General features: G+C 48.1%; 1 protein-coding gene across 2 annotated transcripts in view; it reads right to left on the reverse strand.

Annotated features, from left to right (window-relative positions):
* Nucleotides 1-22,460, reverse strand: part of TCAIM (T cell activation inhibitor, mitochondrial) — a 161,819-nt gene that overhangs the window by 135,297 nt on the left and 4,062 nt on the right. The gene's annotated exons all lie outside the window — the stretch shown is intronic.

The following is a 22,460-nucleotide window of genomic DNA, read 5'->3' on the forward strand; positions in this document are numbered from 1 at the left end:
GCCCTAAGAGTGTACCACAGGGTATCTACAGCGCCAGTACTAGATACTATTGTGCATTTTTCGCACTGAGGTTATTCGTGCATATCTGGTCAGCTCAATCCCCGATCAGTGATCCTGGATAGAGAGCCATTTGTATATTCTTTTATTTACAGTTTCTGTAAAAGCTAAAAGTGAGAGGAAATGAAAAAAAGGAGGCTGGAGTCTCCCACTGTGACTGTGGGACGGTAAGCCCAAGAACCAATATCGCAAATTTGCATGTGGTTTACTATGAATTTCTCTGGTTTTATAGCAAGCCAAGGGGAGGTACAAAAAAACTGCGGGGGAGATTTATCAAAACCTGTGTAGAGGAAGAGTGGTGCACTTGCCCCTAGCAATCAATTAGATCACTTCTATCATTTTTGAAGAGGCTTGTGAAAAATGAAAGAAGCAATTTGACTGGATGCTATGGGCAACTGCACCACTCTTCACACGGGCGGGTTTACAGTGAGTTTCCTGCTTCAAGTTTGAGCAGCAGCAAATTTTCTGCCACGGCGCAAACTCCTAGCGAGAAACTCACCGTAAACCGCCGCCAGTGCGAATGTACCCTTAAACACTACACTAATACAAAATAAAGAGTAAAACACTACATATACACTCCCTTACACTGTTCCCCCCCATAAAAAACTTATAGTAAGGCAGTGTTTTCAAAACGGAGCCTCCAGCTGTTGCAAAACACTGACTGTCCAGGTATGCTGGGAGTTTAGCAACAGCTGGAGGCACCCTGTTTGGGAATCACTGGCGTAGAATACCCCTATGTCCACTAGAGCTGGGCTGTATGACCAAAAATGTGTATCACTGTATTTTTTTTAATTATCGTGGTATCGCGGTATTTAACGGTATTTGGGGGGGGGGGCTTGTTAAAGTGTCAGAACATCAGGGTTTCCCCAACCAGTGTGCCTCCAGCTGTAGCAAAACTACAACTCCCAGCATGCCTGGACAGCCTGCGGATGTCTGGGCATGCTGGGAGTTGTAGTTTTGCAACAGCTGGAGGCACACTGGTTGGGGAAACAGCGTTGTACTGTATACTCCCCCACTGCTGTCTATCACAGCTCTGCACTACAGGGGATGAGGAGTCAGGGCAGCGAAAATCTCTCCATTCACCCCATCCTGCCCCTCTTTCCATTCACCCACCTGCACCCATTAACTCCCCTACACCCATTAACCCCATCCTGTCCCTCATTCCATTAAACCCCCTGCTTCCATTACCCCCTGCACCTTTCATTTATCCTATCCTGACCCTTATTCCATTACCCCCTCTGCTTCCATTAACCCCTTCTCCTCACCTGTGCGCTGATGCGGCTGCTGGGAAGTGCCCCTGTCATCAGTGCAGTAATGTGGGCGCTACCGGCCCGGACACAGGATCCTCTCTGGCGGAAGCGTTCAGCGCAGGATGCGGACGCTTCCGCCAGGAGGGAATTTGAAATTTTGATCTAAAGTGCCCACTGCGCTATTATGCGCCACGGCCACTTTAGAACAGTGAGCAGCAGCTCATGTGCGTTATGTGAGGGGGCCCGTCGCTCTTTCAAAGATATGCAGGCCCCCTCACAGGCGGTCTGTCCGCCCCTGAAGCGCTCGCTCCAATCGGTCCTGCGGCTTGCACTAGGAGCGGGCGCCGGAACTAGAAGAAATGCGGCACAATGCTCTGCCTTACGCCGCAGGACCAAGGGGAGCGGGCGCTTGTTATGAACACTCCCTGAAGTAGACGAAGAGAGGTGGACTGGAGCAGGGAGCCGGCTCGGGGCTCCGGGAAACATCAGAGCCAGGCGATGCAGTTTCTGCGCTTTCCCCTGGCTCTGATTGCAGAGTGGAGCTGGCCTGAAACTGCAGGGGGAGCGGGGATGAGGAGTCTCATCCTGTTCTCCCCTGACAGAGCGGAGCCATGGGCTCTGTAATTCATTCATGGGTGGGGGGAGGGGCCCCACTGGTATAATGGTATGGGGAAAAATTCATACCGTCGGACAAAAAAAAAACCGGTATCCGGTATGAACTGGTATACCGCCCAGCCCTAATGTCCACCCCTGTGCAATCCCTAATTTAGTCCTCAAATGTGCATGGCGCTCTCTCACTTCAGAGCCCTGTTGTATTTCAAGGAAACCGTTTAGGGCCACATATGGGGTATTTCCGTACTCGGAAGCAATTTCGTTACAAGTTTTGGGGGGCTTTTTCTCCTTTTACCCCTTATGAAAAGGAAAAGTTGGGGGTCTACACCAGCCTGTTAATGTAAAAAAATGTAAAAATTTACACTAACATGCTGGTGTTGCCCCATACTTTTTATTTTCACAAGAGGTAAAAGGGAAAAAAAAGACCCATAAAATTTGTAACGCAATTTCTCCTGAGAACAAAGATATCCCATGTGTGGGTGTAAAATGCTCTGCAGACTCACAACAAGGCTCAGGAGTGAGAGCGCACTATGTACATTTGAGGCCTAAATTGGAGATTTGCACAGGGGTGGCTGATTTTACAGCGGTTCTGACATAAACGCAAAAAAAATACCCACATTCCATTTTGGAAACTACATCCCTCACGGAACATAACAAGGGGTATAGTGAGCCTTAGCACCCCACAATTGTTTGACAAATTTTAAAGTTAGATGGGAAAAAGAAAAAAAAACTATTTTCTGAGCAAGAACATACCCTATATGTGTATGTAAAGTGCTCTGCGGGTGAACTCCAATGCTCAGAAGAGAAGGAGCGACATTGGGCTTTTGAAGAGAAAATTTGTCTGGAATTGAAGGCCACGTGTGTTTACAAAGCCCCATAGTGCCAGAACAATGGACCCCCCCACCCCCACGTGACCCCATTTTGGAAACTACACCCCTCACGTAAAGTAATAAGGGTTACAGTGAGCATTTACGCCCACAGGTGTCTGACAGATTTTTTGAACAGTGGTCCATGAAAATGAAAAATACAATTTTTAATTTGCACAGCCCACTATTCCAAAGATCTGTCAAACGCCAGTGAGGGGTGGGGTGTAGTTTCCAAAATGGGGTCACATGTGGGGGGTCCACTGTTCTGGCACTACGGGGGGGCTTTCTAAATGCACAAGGCCCTCAACTTCTATTCCAACCAAATTCTCTCTCCAAGAGCTCATGGCGCTCCTTCTCTTCTGAGCATTGTAGTGCGCCAGCAGAGCACTTTATGTCCACACATGGGGTATTTCCATACTCATAAGAAATGGGGTTACAAATTTTGGGGGGCATTTTCTCCTATTACCCCTTGTAAAAATGTAACATTTGGGGAAAAAAGCATTTAAGTGGAAAAATTAAAAAAAATTTCATTTACACATCCAACTTTATTGAAAAGTCGTCAAACGGGGCGTGGTCTGGACGCAGAATGGAATGGCCGCACATTGAGTCAGCTCCCGCTCTGCTGGCCAGAAATCAGCTATATTAGCCTCCCTAGTGACCCTGCTTTCCCATGGGACGGAGTTCCCGCAAGTCCAGGAATCCTTCCATCCCCGCCCGGCTGCCTTCCCCTGCTCCGGGAGGCATACGGAAGTACCTGCTAGAACCCCGGCCTCTACACCATTCTCCCTGGTCACCATTACAGGGCCCACCCTGGGTCTGAGATCCCGCTCAGGCAGCTGCCCTTCCCTGCGGGTTGCCGGCCCTGTCTCCTGCTCCCCGCTGCAGTCGGTGCCTGTGGAGAGAATGCCGTCCCCTCTGCTGCCTACCTCCATTGCTGAGCCGGTGCCAGGCATCCATCCCCTCTATCTTCATCCTGCGCTGGTGTGCGTGCTCAGAAGCCGGGGCCTGCAGCTGCTGCCTCTGAGGACGTCTGCGGTGAGTCTCCTGCTCAGCTCCCTGCCCGGAACTGCCGCTCCCCACCGCTCTGCTGTGCCTCCCCTGCAAACAGTGTCCCTGACATCTGGGTTGGCTGCTACCCTCCCTGGGGCCCCCTTGGTGAGGGACTGGGCTGCATCTCCATGCCTTCTACAGCATTTAGCTGCCCCTCACAGCTCAGGCTCCCCCTTAACTATACCCCTGGATAAAAGGTGCTGGACTCTCTCCCTCTGGGCTGCCTTCCCATAGCGGTCCTGCTCCTCTGGAGTGCTTGGATCACTCCCCTGCTCCCTTGGACCCTCTGGCTGCCTGTCATATACCATCCCCTCAGGCTCTGCCGCAGAAACACTGACCGAGAGCTATGCAATCGCCTGGGGCCTCCAACATGTCTCCACATGGTGCTCCCATGCTCTCCCTCTGGGGTGGGGAAGCCCGCTACACCACTCCCAGTGTCTAATTCTTGGGATGCCCTTTTGGATCTAGAGGTACCCTTCTCCGGCATGCAGCTGCCCTCCTTGGCGCTTCGTGACCTGAGCCAGCTTCTTTCCCCAAATTCCAACTAAGGAAGACTTCCGCTTGCTGATTGCTGAAGTACGGGAGGCCTGTCGGACTGAGATAGCTGACATGCGTAAGAATCTCCAGCATGTCTCAGACCGTGGTGGTGATCTTGAGGATGCCCCCGATGCTACCAGGTAATATATTTCCCAGCTCCACTCCACAATTGCCTCTCAAAGGGACTTCCTCTGTGATCTTAACACCCATGTCGAGGACTTGGACAATCGTGGGAGGCGGAATAACATCAGGGTCCAGGGGCTGCCAGAGGCCACCCATGATGAGGATTTATCCGTTACCTTAGAAGCCATCTTCAAGCTAATACTTGGAGAACCTTCCTCCCATAAAATCAAGCTGGACAGGGCCCACAGAGCTCTTCGTCCTAAGTCTGCTTCAGGAGCGCCACATATGTTGTGTCCATGATTTCCGGATTAAAGAAGCTATTATGGCCAAGGCCCGTTCTTTCAGGAATTTCAACTTTGATGGGGCTCCTATCCAGCTTTATCAGGAGTTATCTTGGTTGACTCTCTGGAAGAGGCGCTTGCTTCAACCTCTACTGGCTGTTCTTTGCGCCCATCAAGTGCCTTACAGATGGACTTTTCCGTTTGGGTTGCATGCACGTAGGGATGGACGCTCTGCAGTCTTGCGCACCTTCTCGGACCTTCCTGATTTCTGCTCTACGTTGAGTCTGCCAACACCTCAGCTGATGGACTGGGACTTGATGTCACCTCCTCCTCCACTGCCTTCTGGCTGGCAGGCTGTCCAGCCCTGTCAGGCTGGTTCTCATAGGAAATTTTCATCCCCTCGAGCCTTGGGGGGTCCTTCCAGAGCTCCCCCCTGAGAAGATGGTCATGGTCCGAGTTCCTTTTTTGTTTGAGAGGCTCTCTCCCAGGACTTGTTCGGTCCCTGATACTTCCCTGATGGCTTAATTCCCCCACTAAACAGCGTTTGCTACAGAGGGAACTCGTTGGGCTTTGAACAGACATAGTTTTCCTTCAGGAGACACACTTCGACTGTTCTGGATCCTTTCAATTCCTTCAGCATCTCTATCCGCAAGACTATTCGGCTGTTTCTGGTAGGAAGGTGGCGGGGGTTGCGATATTGGTCTCTAGGTCCTGCCCCATCCAGGTCACCTCCTCTTATCTAGACCCTCTGGGGCATTTTGTGGTTGTGGAGGGGGTTCTGGGGGGTGTTTCGCTATTGCTTTGTAATGTTTATGCCCCTAATACCTCTCAGATCCCCTTTATACGTAGGGTCCTTGCTAAATTACATAAACACCCTCCGTCTGCCTGGCTGTTTGGGGGGACTTTAATCTAATTTTCTCCCCTTCTTTAGACCGACACTCTTTGTCTGCTACCCCTCCCCCCTTCCCAATTGCTCTTGGCTTCCCTTTTTCGACGGTTTATCAGGACATGCTCGCTGTATGACCTGTGGTGGATAAATCACCCAACGGAGCGCTCTTTTAGCTTTTAATCGCATGCCCATAAACTGCACACCCGTATAGATTATTTTTTTTTACAATTTACCTATGGTGCGCATGCTCTCTGCTGCCTCTCTCGAACCTATCTCCTGGTCTGATCACTGTCCTTTCCTCTTCTCTTTCCTTCCCTCGCCTTCCTCTCTCCGGTCTTGCCACTGGCGGCTGAATGATTCTCTCCTCAAAGCGTTGCCTTCCCGGGAGTCGATTCAGAAATGTATCACGGATTATTTCGCTACTAATGAGGCCTCAGTCTCTTCTCAGGCTGTTTTCTGAGAGGCTCATAAATCTGTGATTAGAGGTCACTGTATAGCCCTCGGTGCTAAACTCAAACGTGATGCATTGGTTCGCTCCAGGGAACTCCACGCGGAGATCACTCGCCTGGAAGCTCTCTTGCTGTCTACTCCTTCTTTGTCTACCCTACGAGGCTTGGTGGCTGCACAGGCTCAGCTGGGTAACCTGGCTCTCCATAAAGTTGAGTGTCAGTTGCTGTTTGCTAAGCAACGGTTTTATGAGAAGGGCAACAAAGCCCATACTATGTAGGCCAGGCGCCTGCGTGACCGTGTGGTTACTCAATCCCCCTCTGCCTTGAAGAATTCCTCTGGGACTCATTACCACCCAGCTGACATTTCTCGCCTCTTTGCGGATTACTATACTAAACTATACTCCCTTCCCTCCCAATTGCTGTCTTATCCGGTGGAGCGGGCTGCTGTCCTCGATTCTTATCTCTCCCACTGTGGCCTGTCTGTCTTGACGGAGGCAGATCGAGGAGTTTTGAATGCGCCTATAACAGGGGAGGAACTTCAGGAGGTCCTCAAGTCCCTGCCTGCGGGCCGCCCCCCGGCCCAGATGGTTTCGCGTATCTCTATTTCAAGACTTTCTCTTCCGCACTTGTGCCTAAGCTTGTCCCTCTGTTTAACTCGTTTATGGATGGCGAGCCAATCCCGCAGTCTTTTCTACATTCCCTCATCACTCTAATACCCAAGCCTGGTAAAGACCCTCATGATTGTTCTAGTTACCGTCCTATTGCCCTTCTCAATTCTGATTTGAAATTGTTTTCAAAGGTATTGGCTACCAGACTTTGTTCATTTCTCCCGTCCCTTATCCATAAAGACCAGGTTGGGTTTATCCCCTGCCGTCAGGGGGGAGACAACACCAGAAGGGTAATAGATCTCGTTGACTTGATCAATCGAAGGTCCGAACAAGCGTTGATTCTTAGTTTAGATGCTTAGAAGTCGTTTAATAGACTGGGGTAGCCGTTTCTTTTTGCTACCCTTCAAAAATTTGGGATCATGGGCAATTTCTTAACTGCACTGCGGGGTTCTACTCCTCTCCCACTGCATCTTTCAAACTTCCTCATGCTCCTTCCCCTGTCTAATGGGACTGGTCAGGGATGTCCACTGTCCCCCTTGGTTTTTGCTCTCTGTATTGAACCCCTGGCTGCTATGATTAGGGGGGACCCGGACATTACTGGTGTTTCCTTGCATGATAGGAATTTTAAGATCTGCCTGTTTGCGGATGATGTACTTCTTACTCTAACCCGTCCCTTAATTTCTCTTCCTAATCTGTACAAAGCCCTTCAGGCCTACAGTGAGGTTTTGGGCTATAAGGTTAATCTCTCTAAATCAGAAGCACTCCCGCTGAATTTACCCCTGACTCTCTCTACTCAGCTCCGTTCTAACTTCTCCTTTAGTTGGTCTCCATCTGCTATTAAGTACCTGGGAGTTCAATTTACCTCTCAATACTCCTCTCTTTACTCTACTAACTATCTCCCGCTGTTTAGAGATCTTCATGCCCTGTTAGATAAATGGCGCTCGCAATATATTTCCTTTTTTGCTCGTATCGCGGCGGTGAAAATGACTGTCCTTCCGAAATTATTATATTTTTTTCGAAACGTTGCCAGTGCGTGTGCTGCTATCTGCCCTCCGCTCTTTTCAGTTGGCCATCTTTCGCTTCATCTGGAATGGGAGGAGGCATCGGCTTCCCATATCCGTTATGATGGCTAGTAGGGAGCTGGGGGGTTTGGCAGTCCCGGACATAGTCCAATATTATTGGGCTGCCCATCTGCTCCACCTTGCAGCACCCTAATACGCTTTTGTGGTCTCCTCCGGCCTCCATTACTTCTCTATCTCCTTTGCTGGGCCCTATGGCTTTCTCTAAGTATGTCTGGGGTTATTGATCTGTGAAATTCAGTCTGCCGTCTTTTCCCTCTCTTCTTAGGTCTTTCCTCTACCACCCTGACTTTCCTTCTGGTCTGTCATCAGTGATGGTGCGGGAGTGGGGGTCTCGGGGACTTTTTTTGTTGGGCTGATCCTCTTACACACTCTCTTTTGTCCTTTGAACAGCTGAGGTCCCATTGGGATCTCCCCTTGTCTGAACACTTCCATCATCTACAACTGAGGCACTTTATATCGACTATAGTGGGCTCTATGACGATCCCCTTGCCGACTGGATTTGAACGGCTCTGCCGTGGGGGACCTCAGACAAGGGGACTTCTCTCTGCTATCTATTCTCTTCTCCTCCACCCTCCTGAGGGTGTTCCGGTGTTGCATAGCTATATGGGGTGCTGGGAGACTGCTCTTAATGAGGGACATTTATCAATGTTTGATTATGTATTCCTTTTTTTAGTAGTTTTTTCCTTACTTTTGTTTTGCTTATGTGCGACGTATTTATCAACTGGTTTCAGCCTGTTGATAATTTTCTTTCACGTAAGCAATTTTTCCTTTTTTACTTTGGTAGTAGCTTTTTCTGCTCCATGTTTGAGCTGGAGTAAATTTAGTCAATTTTTAACGCTGTTGCGACTTTTTTTTGCGCAGTTGCGACTGTCGCAGTTAATAAATACCTGACTACCCGTAGTCCATTTTAAAATTATTACTACATAGTAAATTTTAGGAAAACTTGCTTTTCTCGCTTTCCAGTCAAAATGTCGCAAGAAAAAGCGTGTAGTCGCAGTTGCGACAATTTTGCAACAATTATAGTAAAGAAAACCTGACTAAACCCGTTGATAAATGTCCATAAATGTCTCTATTTCTCTTCCTCAATGGAAAATCATTTGGGAGAGGGCATCTAGAGCCTCTATTTGTACTGCTTACAAGGAAACCCAATATAAGCTAATTATGGGTTGGTATCACACTCCGGAGTTATTAAATAGACTGAACCCTGATATCCCCCCTCAGTGCTGGCGTTGTGGAGTGGGATTGGGCACGGTGTTGCATATATTTTGGCCGTGCTCTCTTATAGGGGCATATTGGACTGTGGTTCAGCAATTGGTGCATGAGGCCTTGGGTGTGCTGGTTCCTCTAGATCCGCTTGTCTATCTTCTTCACCTCTCATAACCCGCTTTGGCTAAGAAACCTTTTAAGCTGTTTATGCATATAGTATTGGCTGCTAAAACCCTTATCGCTAGATGCTGGAGGAAAACTTTTCCTTCCTCTGAATTTGATCTACTCACTCGGATACGTGAGATCAGGTCTTCGGAGTTTCTTACGGCTTCCTTGAATAACACTATCCCCTCATGTCTTATGGTTTGGGAACCCTGGGACCGCTTTTCTGATAGACAACCACCATGATTACTTGCTTTCTCTCTTTCTCCTCTATCCTCCTCTTCCCCTCCTCCTTAATTTCTTCCCTACTTCCCTTCTGTGGTTGGATTGTCTCTGTCTGGTATGTCCTTTGTTTGTTTCTCCTGTTTCACCCATCCTTTGTCTGTGGTTTAATATGCTCTTTTAGCTGTGCCTAATGGCAGTCGGATATTTGCATACTCTATCTCCTTCCTTGCTATCGCTTGGGGAGGTTTTTTTTGTGCCTTATGGTTCATTTCGACTTTTTGTCTGCCTGTTATTGCTTTATATTTCTGTTACCTATTTCTGGGCTTATGCCCTTATATCACATCACATGTTTGGCTTGTATTTATGAAACACCTTAATAAAAATTACAGTTTAAAAAAAAAAAGAAAAGTCGTCAAACACCTGTGGGGTGTTAAGGATCACTGTAACCCATGTTACGTTCCTTGAGTAGTGTAGTTTCCAAAATAGTATGCCATGTGTGTTTTTTTTTTTTTTTGCTGTTCTGGCACCATAGGGGCTTCCTAAATGTGACATGCCCCCCAAAAACCATTTCGGTAAAATTTGCTTTCCAAAAGCCAAATGTGACTCCTTCTCTTCTGAGCAGTGTAGTGCGTCGGTAATGCACTTGACAACCACACATGGGGTATTTCCATACTCAGAAGAGATGGGGTTACACATTTTGGGGGACATTTTCTCCTATTACCCCTTGTAAAAATTTAAAATTTGGGGGAAAAAATGCATTTTAGTGAAAAAAAAAAAATTAAAAAAAGGAATTTACACATCCAACTTTACCGAAAAGTTGTCAAACACCTGTGGGGTGTTAAGGCTCACTGGACCCCTTGTTACGTTCCTTGAGGGGTTTAGTTTCCAAAATAGTATTCCATGTGAGTTTTTCATTTGCTGTTCTGGCACCATAGAGCTTCCTTAAAGTGTACCTCTCATGAAACAAACTTTTTATATATTAAAGATAAAGCCCTACTGAACAACTTTTTAATTGCTTTTATTTTAAAAAAAATGTCCTCCTTTCATGTTTTTTTTTTTACTTTAAAAACTTCTCCACTAGGGGTCTCCCTAGCAATCCTGTCAGCAAGCATTTCGGACTCAGTGAGTGTGTCTAAAATCAGCTCAGTGCAGCTCCCAGCCTGTCAGACAGGCAGGAGGGAGGGAGGGAGAGCACTCAGCTCATACACAAGCAGGGAGCAAACAGAGAGGATACATTCCCTCTGCTCTTTTTCTCAGTTCCTCTCCCCTCTGTCCACTTTCCACATGGCTATTTATAATATGAAGGCCCCTCAAATCCACTTCAAAACTGAACTGGTCCCTGAAAAATTGTGATTTTGAAAATTTTGGGAAAAATTGGAAAATTGCTGCTGAGCTTTGAAGCCCTCTGATGTCTTCCAAAAGTAAAAACATGTCAACTTTATGATGCAAATATAATGTAGACATATTGTATATGTGAATCAATATATAATTTATTTGGGATATCCATTTTCCTTATAAGCAGAGAGTTTTAAAAAAATGCCAAATTTTCTAATTTTTCATCACATTTTGGAATTTTTCACCAATAAATGATGCAAGTATCGACGAAAATTTACCACTGACATAAAGTAGAATATGTCACGAAAAAACTATCTCGGAATCTGAATGAAAAGTAAAAGTATCCCAGAGTTAATAATGCTTAAAGTGACAGTAGTCAGATGTGCAAAAAGGGCTGTGTCCTCGAGGTGAAAATTAGCTGCGTCCTCAAGGTGAAAATTACCTACGTCCTTAAAGGGGTACTCTGGTGAAAAACTTTTTTATTTATCTATTTTTTTTTAATCAACTGGTGCCAGAAAGTTACCGTATATACTCGAGTATAAGCCGACCCGAGTATAAGCCGAGACCCCTAATTTCAACCCAAAATCCCAGGAAAAGTTATTGACTCGAGTATAAGCCTAGGGTGGGAAATACCTCATCCCCCCCTGTCATCATCCAGACCCGTCATTAACATCCTCATCATCATCCCCTTGTCATCATCCCACACATCCCCCCTTCATCATCCTCTTATCATCCCACACATCCCCCCTTCATCATCCCCTTATCATCCCACACATCCCCCCTTCATCATCCCCTTGTCATCATCCCACACATCCCCCCTTCATCATCCCCTTATCATCCCGCACATCCCCCCTTCATCATCCCCTTATCATCCCACACATCCCCCCTTCATCATCCCCTTGTCATCATCCCACACATCCCCCCTTCATCATCCCCTTATCATCCCACACCCCCCCTTCATCATCCCCACACCCCTTCATCATCCCCACACCCCCCCTTCATCATCCTCTTCTCATCATTCGCCCTCAGTGGTCTTCAACCTGCGGACCTCCAGAGGTTTCAAAACTACAACTCGGCTGTCCGGGCTTGCTGGGAGTTGTAGTTTTGAAACCTCCGGAGGTCCGCAGGTTGAAGACCACTGCGGCCTTCAACATCATCCAGCCCCCTCTCACCCCCTTTAGTTCTGAGTACTCACCTCCGCTCGGCGCTGGTCCGGTCCTGCAGGGCTGTCCGGTGAGGAGGTGGTCCGGTGAGGAGGTGGTCCGGGCTGCTATCTTCACCGGGGGCGCCTCTTCTCCGCGCTTCCGGCCCGGAATAGAGGCGTTGCCTTGACAATGACGCAGAATTACGTTGGCAATGAACGCACCTCTGCGTCGTTGTCACGGCAACGTGACTATTCTGAGGCCGGGCCCGAAGCGCTTAGAAGAGGCCTCCCCGGTGAAGATAGCAGCCCGGAACACTATCCCACCGGACCACCTCCTCACCGGACAGTCCTGCAGGACCGGACCAGCGCCGAGCGGAGGTGAGTACTCAGAACTAAAGGGGGTGAGAGGGGGCTGGATGATGTTGAAGGCCGCAGTGGTCTTCAACCTGCGGACCTCCGGAGGTTTCAAAACTACAACTCCCAGCAAGCCCGGACAGCCGATGGCTGCCCGGGCTTGCTGGGAGTTGTAGTTTTGAAACCTCTGGAGGTCCGCAGGTTGAAGACCACTGCGGGTGGGGGAGTTCACTCGAGTATAAGCCGAGGGGGGCGTTTTCAGCACGAAAAATCGTGCTGAAAAACTCGGCCTATACTCGAGTATATACGGTAAACAGATTTGTAAATTATGAGTTTTAGGAGTGTTAGGCTCAGAATGTTTGTTAGGGTCCCATCCAAAATGAGGCCACCTCCGCGTGGTGGATGGGGGGACACGTTTTGATCAAAAAGTGCGCTAAGAGCATCCATTTTTTGACCAAATGTGCTGCTGCAATCTTCTTTTTTTGTATACTCTGTATTTACCACAGCAGCGTGCCACAGCAGCGTGCCACAGCAACGTGCCACAGCAGCGTGATTTAGGTAGTTGTGATGGCGATTTTTCTTTCTCTTTTTTTTTGCAACTTTGGGGGAATGGCACCCTCTGTAGCTGTGCACCCCTCCCCTTTTTCACAGGAGGTTTTTTAATTTAAATTGATAATGGATCCAGCATGTCACCCAGTCAGAGGCTATATGCCCAGCAAGACTTGAGTGTTATGAGTGTTAGGCTCAGAAAGTGTGCCATCCAAAATGAGGCCAACTCAGCGTGGTGGATGGGGGGACATGTTTTGATCAAAAAGTGCGCTAAGAGCCTCCATTTTTTGACCAAGTGTGCTGCTGCAATCTTCTTTTTTTTGTAGATTTGTAAATTACTTCTATTAAAAAGTTTTAATCATTCCAGTACTTTTTAGCTGCTAAATACTACAGAGGAAATTATTTTCTTTTTGGAACAGTGCTCTCTGCTGATATCACGAGCACAGTGCTCTCTGCTGACATCTCTGTCCATTTTAAGAACTGTCCAAAGTAGAAGAAAATCCCCATAGCAAACATATGCTGCTCTGTCAGTTCCTAAAATGAACAGAGATGTCAGCAGAGAGCACTGTGTTCCAAAAAGAAAATTTCCTCTGTAGTATTCAGCAGCTAATAAGTACTGGAAGGATTAGGATTTTTTTTATAGAAGTAATTGACAAATCTGTTTAACTTTCTGGCACCAGTTGATTAAAAAAAATAAAAAAGTTTTCCACGGAGTACCCCTTTTAACCCCTTAACCTCTTAGGGACCCATGCCGTATGCATACGTCATCACACCCTGGGTCTTAAGGACCCATAACGTATGCATAAATCATGCTCTTTGCCTGGTCTCCGCCGCTCACCCGGCGGAGATCGGAAGCGGATCCCTGCTGAAATCCCTCAGCAGGGATCCAGGGCGAACGCCGAGGGGGGCCATGTAGGCCCCCCATGTCGGCGATCGCTGCAAATCACAAGGGAAATCGCCCTTGCGATCTGCGGCGATACCGGGCTGATCGGGTCTCCGGGACCCGACCGCCCGGTAATTTTGCATGATCCCGGCTGTCACAGACAGCCAGGACCATGCTGAAGTATAGGAGCGAGGTGGCAAGCCTGCCACCTCCTCCGATCCCCTGCGATTCTTCGGTTAGTTAACCGACCAATCGCAGGGGGGGGGGTTACTTCCTCCCCCCCTGCCCGGCCCCTTGATGTCCGGAGAGGACAGGAGGAAGACCGGAGGACGGGGGAGTGCTGGGGCCCGGCCCCGGTACTTACCTCGCCCCTGAAGACCCGGATCCCGGCGATGAAGACGGCGGCGACAGGTGAGTGGATCTTCAGCCGCGGTCGGGCCCTTTACAGCAATGCAAGTCGCCGTAAAGCGACATGCATTGCTGTATTGGGACCCTGTATACTACAACTCCCAGCATGCACAGACAGCCCTTAGCATCTGGACATGCTGGGAGTTGCAGTTTTGCAACATCTGGAGGTCCGCAGTTTTGGGACCACTGTGCCCTTCCAGATGTTGCAAAACTACACATCCTCAGCATGCCCTTACTGTCCAGGCATGCTGGGAGTTGTAGTTCTGTAACATCTGGCCCTTCAGATGTTGCAGAACTACAACTCCCAGCATGCCTGGACAGTTTTGGCATACTGGGAGTTGTAGTTTTGCAACATCTGGAAGGGCACAGATTGGGAACCACTGTATTAGTGGTCTGCAAACTGTAGTCCTCCAGATGTTGCAAACTACAACTCCAAGCATGCTGGGAGTTGTAGTTCGGCAACATCTGGCTCTAAAGATGTTGCCGAACTACTACTCCCAGCATGCCTGAGAATGTTTGGGAGTTGTGGTTTTGCAACAACAGGAGGCACATTGGTTGGGAAACATTGTCTGTTTCCTAACTCAGTGTTTCCCAACCCGTGTGCCTCCAGCTATTGCAAAACTATAACTACCAGCATGCACTGATAGACTGTGCATGCTGGGAGTTGTAGTTTTGCAACAGCTGGAGGTCCCCCCCCCCTGTGAATGTACAGGGTACATTCACATGGGCAGGGGCTTACAGTGAGTATCAGGCTGCAAGTTTGCGATGCAGCAAATTTTGCGCGGCAGCTCAAACTCGCAGTGGGAAACTCGCTGTAACCCCCCGCCCGTGTGACTGTACCCTAAAAACACTACACTAACAAAAAATAAAAAGTAAAAAACACTACATATACACATACCCCTACCCAGCCCCCCTCCCCTCCCCAATAAAAATGAAAAACGTCTGGTACGCCACTGTTTTCAAAATGGAGCCTCCAGCTGTTGCAAAACAACAACTCCCAGTATTGCCGGACAGCCGTCGACTGTCCAAGCATGCTGGGAGTTTTGCAACAGCTGGAGGCACCCTGTTTGGGAATCACTGGCGTAGAATACCCCTATGTCCACCCCTATGCAAATCCCTAATTCAGGCCTCAAATGCGCATGGCGCTCTCACTTTGGAGCCCTGTCGTATTTCAAGGCAACAGTTTAGGGCCACATATGGGGTATCGCCGTACTCGGGAGAAATTGCCTAACAAATTTTGGAGGGCTTTTTCTCCTTTCACCCCTTATGAAAAGGTGAAGTTGGGGTCTACACCAGCATGTTAGTGTAAAAAAATAAATTTTTACACTAACATGCTGGTGTTGCCCTATACTTTTCATTTTGACAAGAGGTAAAAGGGAAAAAAGCCCCCCAAAATTTGTAATGCAATTTCTCCCGACTACGGAGATACCCCATATGTGGGCGCAAAGTGCTCTGGGGGTGCACAACAAGGCCCAGAAGGGAGAGTGCACCATGTACATTTGAGGTGATTTGCACAGGGGTGGCTGATTGTTACAGCGGTTTTGACAAACGCAAAGAAAACAAAACCCCACATGTGACCCCATTTCGGAAACTACACCCCTCACGGAATGTAATAAGGGGTGCAGTGAGAATTTACACCCCACTGGTGTCTGACAGATCTTTGGAACAGTGGGCTGCGCAAATTAAAAATTTTGTACAGCCCACTGTTCCAAAGATCTGACAGACACCAGTGGGGGGTAAATGCTCACTGTACCCCCCTTGTTACGTTCCTCAAGGGGTCTAGTTTCCAAAATGGCATGGCATGTGGGTATTTTTTGCTGTCCTGGCACCATAGGGGCTTCCTAAATGCGACATGCCCCCGAGCAAAATTTGCTCTCAAAAAGCCAAATATGACTCCTTCTCTTCTGAGCATTGTAGTTCGCCCGTAGTGCACTTCAGGTCAACTCATGGGGTACCTCCATACTCAGAAGTGATGGGGTTACAAATTTTGGGGGGTATTTTCTGCTATTAACCCTTGCAAAAATGTGAAATTTGGGGGGAAACACAAATTTTATTGACATTTAAAAAAAAAATTTTTTACATATGCAAAAGTCGTGAAACACCTGTGGGGTATTAAGGCTCACTTTATTCCTTGTTACATTCCTCAAGGGGTAGTTTCCAAAATGGTATGCCATGTGTTTTTTTTTCCTGTTCTGGCACCATAGGGGCTTCCTAAATGCAACATGCCCCCCAAAAACCATTTCAGAAAAATGTACGCTCCAAAATCCCCTTGTCGCTCCTTCCCTTCTGAGCCCTCTACTGTGCCCGCCGAACACTTTACATAGACATATGAGGTATGTGCTTACTCGAGAGCAATTGGGCTACAATTATAAGTATACATTTTCTCCTTTTACCCCTTGTAAAAATTAAAAAATTGGGTCTACAAGAACATGCGAGTGTAAAAGATGAAGATAGTGAATTTTCTCCTTCACTTTGCTGCTATTCCTGTGAAACACCTAAAGGGTTAAAATGCTGACTGAATGTCATTTTGAATACTTTGGGGGGTGCAGTTTTTATAATGGGGTCATTTATGGGGTATTTCTAATATGAAGACCCTTCAAATCTACTTCAAACCTGAACTGGTCCCTGAAAAAAAGCGAGTTTCAAAATTTTGTGAAAAATTGGAAAATTGCTGCTGAACTTTAAAGCCCTCTGGTGTCTTCCAAAAGTAAAAACTCATCAATTTTATGATGCAAACATAAAGTGGACATATTGTATATGTGAATAAAAAAAAATTATTTGGAATATCCATTTTCCTTACAAGCAGAGAGCTTCAAAGTTAGAAAAATGCAAAATTTTCTAATTTTTCATCAAATTTTGGGATTTTTCACCAAGAAAGGATGCAAGTTACCACAAAATTTTACCACTATGTTAAAGTAGAATATGTCACGAAAAAACTATCTTGGAATCAGAATGATAACTAAAAGCATTCCAGAGTTATTAATGTTTAAAGTGACAGGGGTCAGATTTGCAAAGAATGGCCGAGTCCTTAAGGTGAAAAAGGGCTCAGTCCTTAAGGGGTTAAATGCCGTAAGAATTCACACAGGTCCGCTCACACTGTTACTGTACTTACATCTCCCTGCAGCATTCTATAACGAGACTTCCTTGCGGGGATGTGCGCGATTGGTGACGTCATCACATACGCAGCTTAGGACGTCGGGACGCTGACGTCCCATGTGGCGCCTATGATGACGTCACCTATCGCGCGCATCCCTGCAAGGAAGTCTCGTTATAGAATGCTGCAGGGAGATGTAAGTACAGTAACAGTGTGAGCGGACCTGTGTGAATTCAGAGTGAGTGAGTGAGATAAACTTGCCTAATATGAAGGCCTGCCTGATCACCAGGGGAAAAACTATATTCTTAACGGTCCAGTAACAAAAGTGACCGCAGAGCCCGAGCCTGCCGGAGCACACATGGGGCCGGAGTACAGGTAGCAGGGGATCAGAGAGGAGGGGAGGTTTGGTAAATAATGTGAGAGAGGAGAGGGGAGTTGGGCTGAAATATAATGACACGAGGGGCATCAGAAGGGAGGCGGGTATAATGACAGAGGGGGCATCAGAGGGGGGGGGGAATATAATGACACAGGGGGCATCAGAGGGGGAAATATAATGACACAGGGGGCAAGAGGTGGGGTATAATGACACAGGGGGCATCAGGGGGGGATAAAATGACACAGGGGGCATCAGAAGGGAGGGGGGTATAATGACACAGGGGGCATCAGGGGGGGGAATATAATGAAACAGGGGGCATCAGAGGGGGGAATATAATGGCGCAGGGGGCATCAGAGGGGAGAATATAATGGCGCAGGGGGCATCAGAGGGGGGAAATATAATAGCGCAGGGGGCCCTACTTGATCCCTACCTGATAAAGGGACATACATACCTGAATGGGGACTTCCTACTTAAAAGAATACTGTAGTGCAAAATAACTTCCCCATAATCCCCATAAGTGATAGATCGCGGAGGTCTGACCGCTGGGACAACCCCCCCCATCCCATCTCTTGTATGAGGCCCCAGCAGACGGCATGAAGGGAATGTTCCATCCCTGCATGACACAGCTGCTGAAATATCCCCTCCATGTATCTATGGGATACATGGGGGGGGGGGGGGGGGGGCTGTCGGCCGCTGCATCATGTGGACAAGCCCCCATTCCTGCCGGGACCCCTTACAAGAGATCGGGGGGAGGGGTTTCCCAGCGGTCAGGATCAGTTATTTTGCACTGCAGTATTCCATTAATGGGGCGGACTTACTTATCAGGGACCCTATCCACCTAATGGGATGACATTCTAGTCTGCCTATCAAGTTTTTATTAAGAAAAGACCTTAATTACATACTATTTGGGTTACAATTATTTTGTACCAGGACAAGTGGATTGTTATGAAGGACAAGTAGATTCTGCTCCGTTTTAGTCCCTTGGACAAGTAGTTTAAAAAAAAAATTCCACACCCTTGTAGAAGTCTGTTTGCATTTGAGGCCTATGGCATATCAGTAGCTGACGGTTACATACATTCAGAGGAAAATACAAAAATGAAACACCCACATGTGACACCATTACAAAAAGTACCCACCCTGGGGAATGGGTATAGGGGTAAAGAGGACATAGGACATGTTAAATGCACGGGTGTTTCCTAAATTTATTTTCCAGGAATGGATGAAGGGTAGCTTTTGAAAATTGCAATTTTCAACCTATGCTCTGCTTCATCTTACTGGGAACAAATAACATGTGAATCCGAATTGTCGTCTGGAAATATGACAAAGCTCATGAGGGAGAACTCTTTGCATTTGAGGCCGATGTTTGTTACGGACCTAACAGTTACATACATTCAGAGGAAAATACATGAAAGGAACACCCACATGTGAGCCCATTACAAAAAGTACACCCCCTAGGGAAGGTGTATAGGGGTGAACTGGAGATTTGGAACAGACGGGTGTTCCCTATATTTATTTTCCAGGAATGGATGAAGTGTACTATGGGGGGGAATGAAAATTGCTATTTTAATACTGATATGCCAATTCCCAGAATGAGGACCCAGAGTATAGCCGAAAGTAAAAATGATGCCCGCCCCAAACCCTATGCTCTGAACCATCATTCTGGGAATGTGATGTGTGTGGCTGTCCCTATTCTGTTACCTCAAATGCGCAACCCGCTCAGGTGGGGAGAGAGAGCGTTGCGCATTTGAGGCAACTGCAAACCCCCAATGCTGTTGACTCTGTGTCCCATGACCCTTTTTATCAGGGGTATTGTGATAGTTTTTTTTTTGGGGGGGGGGGGGGGGTTGGTTTTAAAATTTGGAGGACAATGTACTCTGGACTGGTACATTGGAGTATAATTCAGGGGAATTAAAATCAGGGAAAAGGATTAAAAATGTAGTGCTTCATGGAATTGTGATACTCCCTGAAGCAGTTTTTAATGCAGAGGCCCGGATTATTGGGGCAAGTGTCACACTGAGTGGTGGTGTCCTTCCGAATCCCCCTCCTGTGACACACACTGCATTTTTTCTGGGATCGTCCCTTCTTTTCAGTGTGGGGCACCTCACCTGGAAAGTGTTGGTCGGGGACGGTCCGGGGCACTGAAGTTCCAGAAGTGCTCTGACCCGCTCCTTGGCAGTCACCAAAGATGAGGGCCTTTAGAACTACCTCTTGAAACTGCAGGAATGTCCCTGTCTTGCCAGCATACTGGGAAAGTACAAAAGAGTTGTACATGGCAACCTGTACCATGTAGACCGCAACTTTTTTGTACCATACCAGTGTTTTCCGCATGGCATCATATGGCTTGAGGACTTGATCAGAAAGAGCAACTCCCCCCCATATACCGATTGTAGTCCAGAATCAAATCAGGCTTGAGGACCGGTCCCACGGTACCTCGCACAGGGACAGGGGTGCTGCCGTTCCCATGAATTGTGGTGAGCATAAGGACATCCTTCTTATCCTTATACCTGACCAGCAACAGGTTTTCATGGGAAAAGGCATGGGACTCACCCCGGGGGTTAGGAGCGTGTAGGGAATGGGGCGGAAGGCCTCTTCGATTCTTCCGGACTGTTCCACAAGCAACCGTGGATCTGGTGGCAAGGGAGGGATACTAGTATAAAAGTTATCCACGTAAAGGTGGCAACCTTTATCTAGCAATGGGTGCAAAAGGCCCCAAACGATTTTCCCGGAAACACCAAGAGTGGGGGGACATTCTGGGGGTTCAAAACGGGAATCTCATCCCTCATACACTATAAACTTACAAGTGTACCCTGAGGTACTCTCGCAAAGTTTATACATCTTCACACCATACCGCGCTCGCTTGGTAGGGATGTCTTGCCGGAAGCGGAGTCTCCCCTTAAAGCTGATGAGATACTCATCAATAGCGACCTCCCGCCCCGGCATATAGGCCTCCCAAAATTTGGAAGGGGGGGGGGGGGGATGGGGGACATGCCACATTATCAGCATAATGCAAACATTTCCGAATGGCCTCGAACCAGAGACGTGTCATGGCCAAACCATAAAGCGGGGTCTGGTAAAGGACGTCCCCGCTCCAGTATTGCCGGACAATGTTTTTTTTTTAACTAGACCCATATGCAGCACGAGGCCCCAAAAGGTCCTCATTTCGGGCGCATTGACGGCGTACCATCCATTGGGTCTAGCTAAAAATGAGCCCGAGTTTGCGGCGACGAACTGCTGGGCATACAGGTTCGTCTGGTCAACCATCAGAATGACAAAGTCGTCACTGAAAAAAAAACCTGAAATAGTCCATTTCAGTGAACCCGACAATGTCAATCTTAATTCGCCAACAAACTCAGGAATCACGAGCTCGTGGTCTGCTGGCTGAGTCCAGATAAGTTTGCTGGTATGGGGCACCAGTGAACTTGGCTGGGGGGCTTGACTAGTATGAGCGCCAGGGGGATTCATACTAGCATGGAGAACAGGGGCAGGAGTAGAGGAGGTTTACGGCCTCGCTTGGCGGCATCTCCGCCGTCTTGGTGGCTCATCATCAGAAGATGATGAGGAGGACGAAGAAATAAGGAAGGTGGGGTCTTCCTCGTCCTCTGAGATGCTTTCAGAGTCGGAGGCAAGTATGGCATATGCCTCTTCTGCTCAAAGCGCCCTGCGGGTCATTTCCCTACTCTAATGGGGGGGGGGGGTGAAATGTATAAATGTGGGAGGGAAACTTTATTGGTGTGTGAGCTGCGTGTGGTGTGGTGTGATACTACCTCCCCAACCTAACCTAACTAACTAATCCGCCCTAAGAACAGAAATGTAAAATAAAACTAAACTAAAAATAAAACTTCTAAAAAAAAGACTTCTAGCGCAAAAAAACCTGCGCAAAAAAAAAAGCATTTACCTAATCATTGGTGTGTGCACTGATTAGCGCTTGGTGGCGGTAGGGGGCGCAGAAGTCAGTGGGGGGGGTCCTGCCACTCAGCCCAGAACAGTGGCTGGTGGCAAGTACACAGACCCCCACACAAAATACCCGAAAAAATAGTACGCTGAAGGGAAAGAAAAAAAAAAAAGGTCTGCGCCCCCCCCAAAAAAAAGCTGGGGGCAGACCGATGCGACCCTGTAGGGCCGGGGTAACGCAGCTAAAGGTGCTACAGACCCACGGACACCTACAGACGGTACACACAAAAAAAAAAACTTTTAAACCCCTAACTGTCCCTACCTAATCTACTGCTTCCCTGACTGCTTTCTGTGCCAAGGGGTCACAGAAAGGGGGCAAGGGGGCACTTTTGAACACTTTTTGGTGTACGAGGGGTGGAGATAGCAGCACAGGGCTCCGTCCTGCACACCAGATCTCTGTAAAATGGTGGGCAGAACAGAGCAGCGTGCTCCTGCACCCACCACCCCTTTCCCATACTGCAGTGATTGGTGCGGTCACTGCAGCCACCCAGTCACTGTTGTAATGGGGGGTGGCAACAGTGCCGCCCCTCAGTACTGTATGGATGAGGATTGGTGGTGTATATTACACCCCCAGTCATCATCATTATCCGGGTCATCGGGTCACACATTACCCAGATGACCCGGAACCGCAGCAGACCGCCGGTTAGTATTTACCGGCGATCTACAGCGATCGCCGATATGGGGGAATGATTTCAGCAGGCATTCGGCTCCGATCCCCGCACGGCGAGCGACGGGGAACGGAATCGACGCGATCACAGATATGGGGGGACCTCAGGACCCCCCCTGGGCGATATGCCGGGATGCCTGCTGAACGATATCAGCAGGCATCCCGGTCCAGTCCCTGCCCGGCGAGCGGCAGGAGCCGTAAGAACACAGGGCGTACCCATATGCCCTGAGTCCTTAAGGACTCGGAAACGGGGGCATATGGATACGCCCTGCGTCCTTAAGGGGTTAACCCCTTGGGGGACG

The sequence above is a fragment of the Hyla sarda genome, chromosome 5 (assembly GCF_029499605.1).
Source record: "Hyla sarda isolate aHylSar1 chromosome 5, aHylSar1.hap1, whole genome shotgun sequence".
Lineage (NCBI taxonomy): Eukaryota > Metazoa > Chordata > Amphibia > Anura > Hylidae > Hyla > Hyla sarda.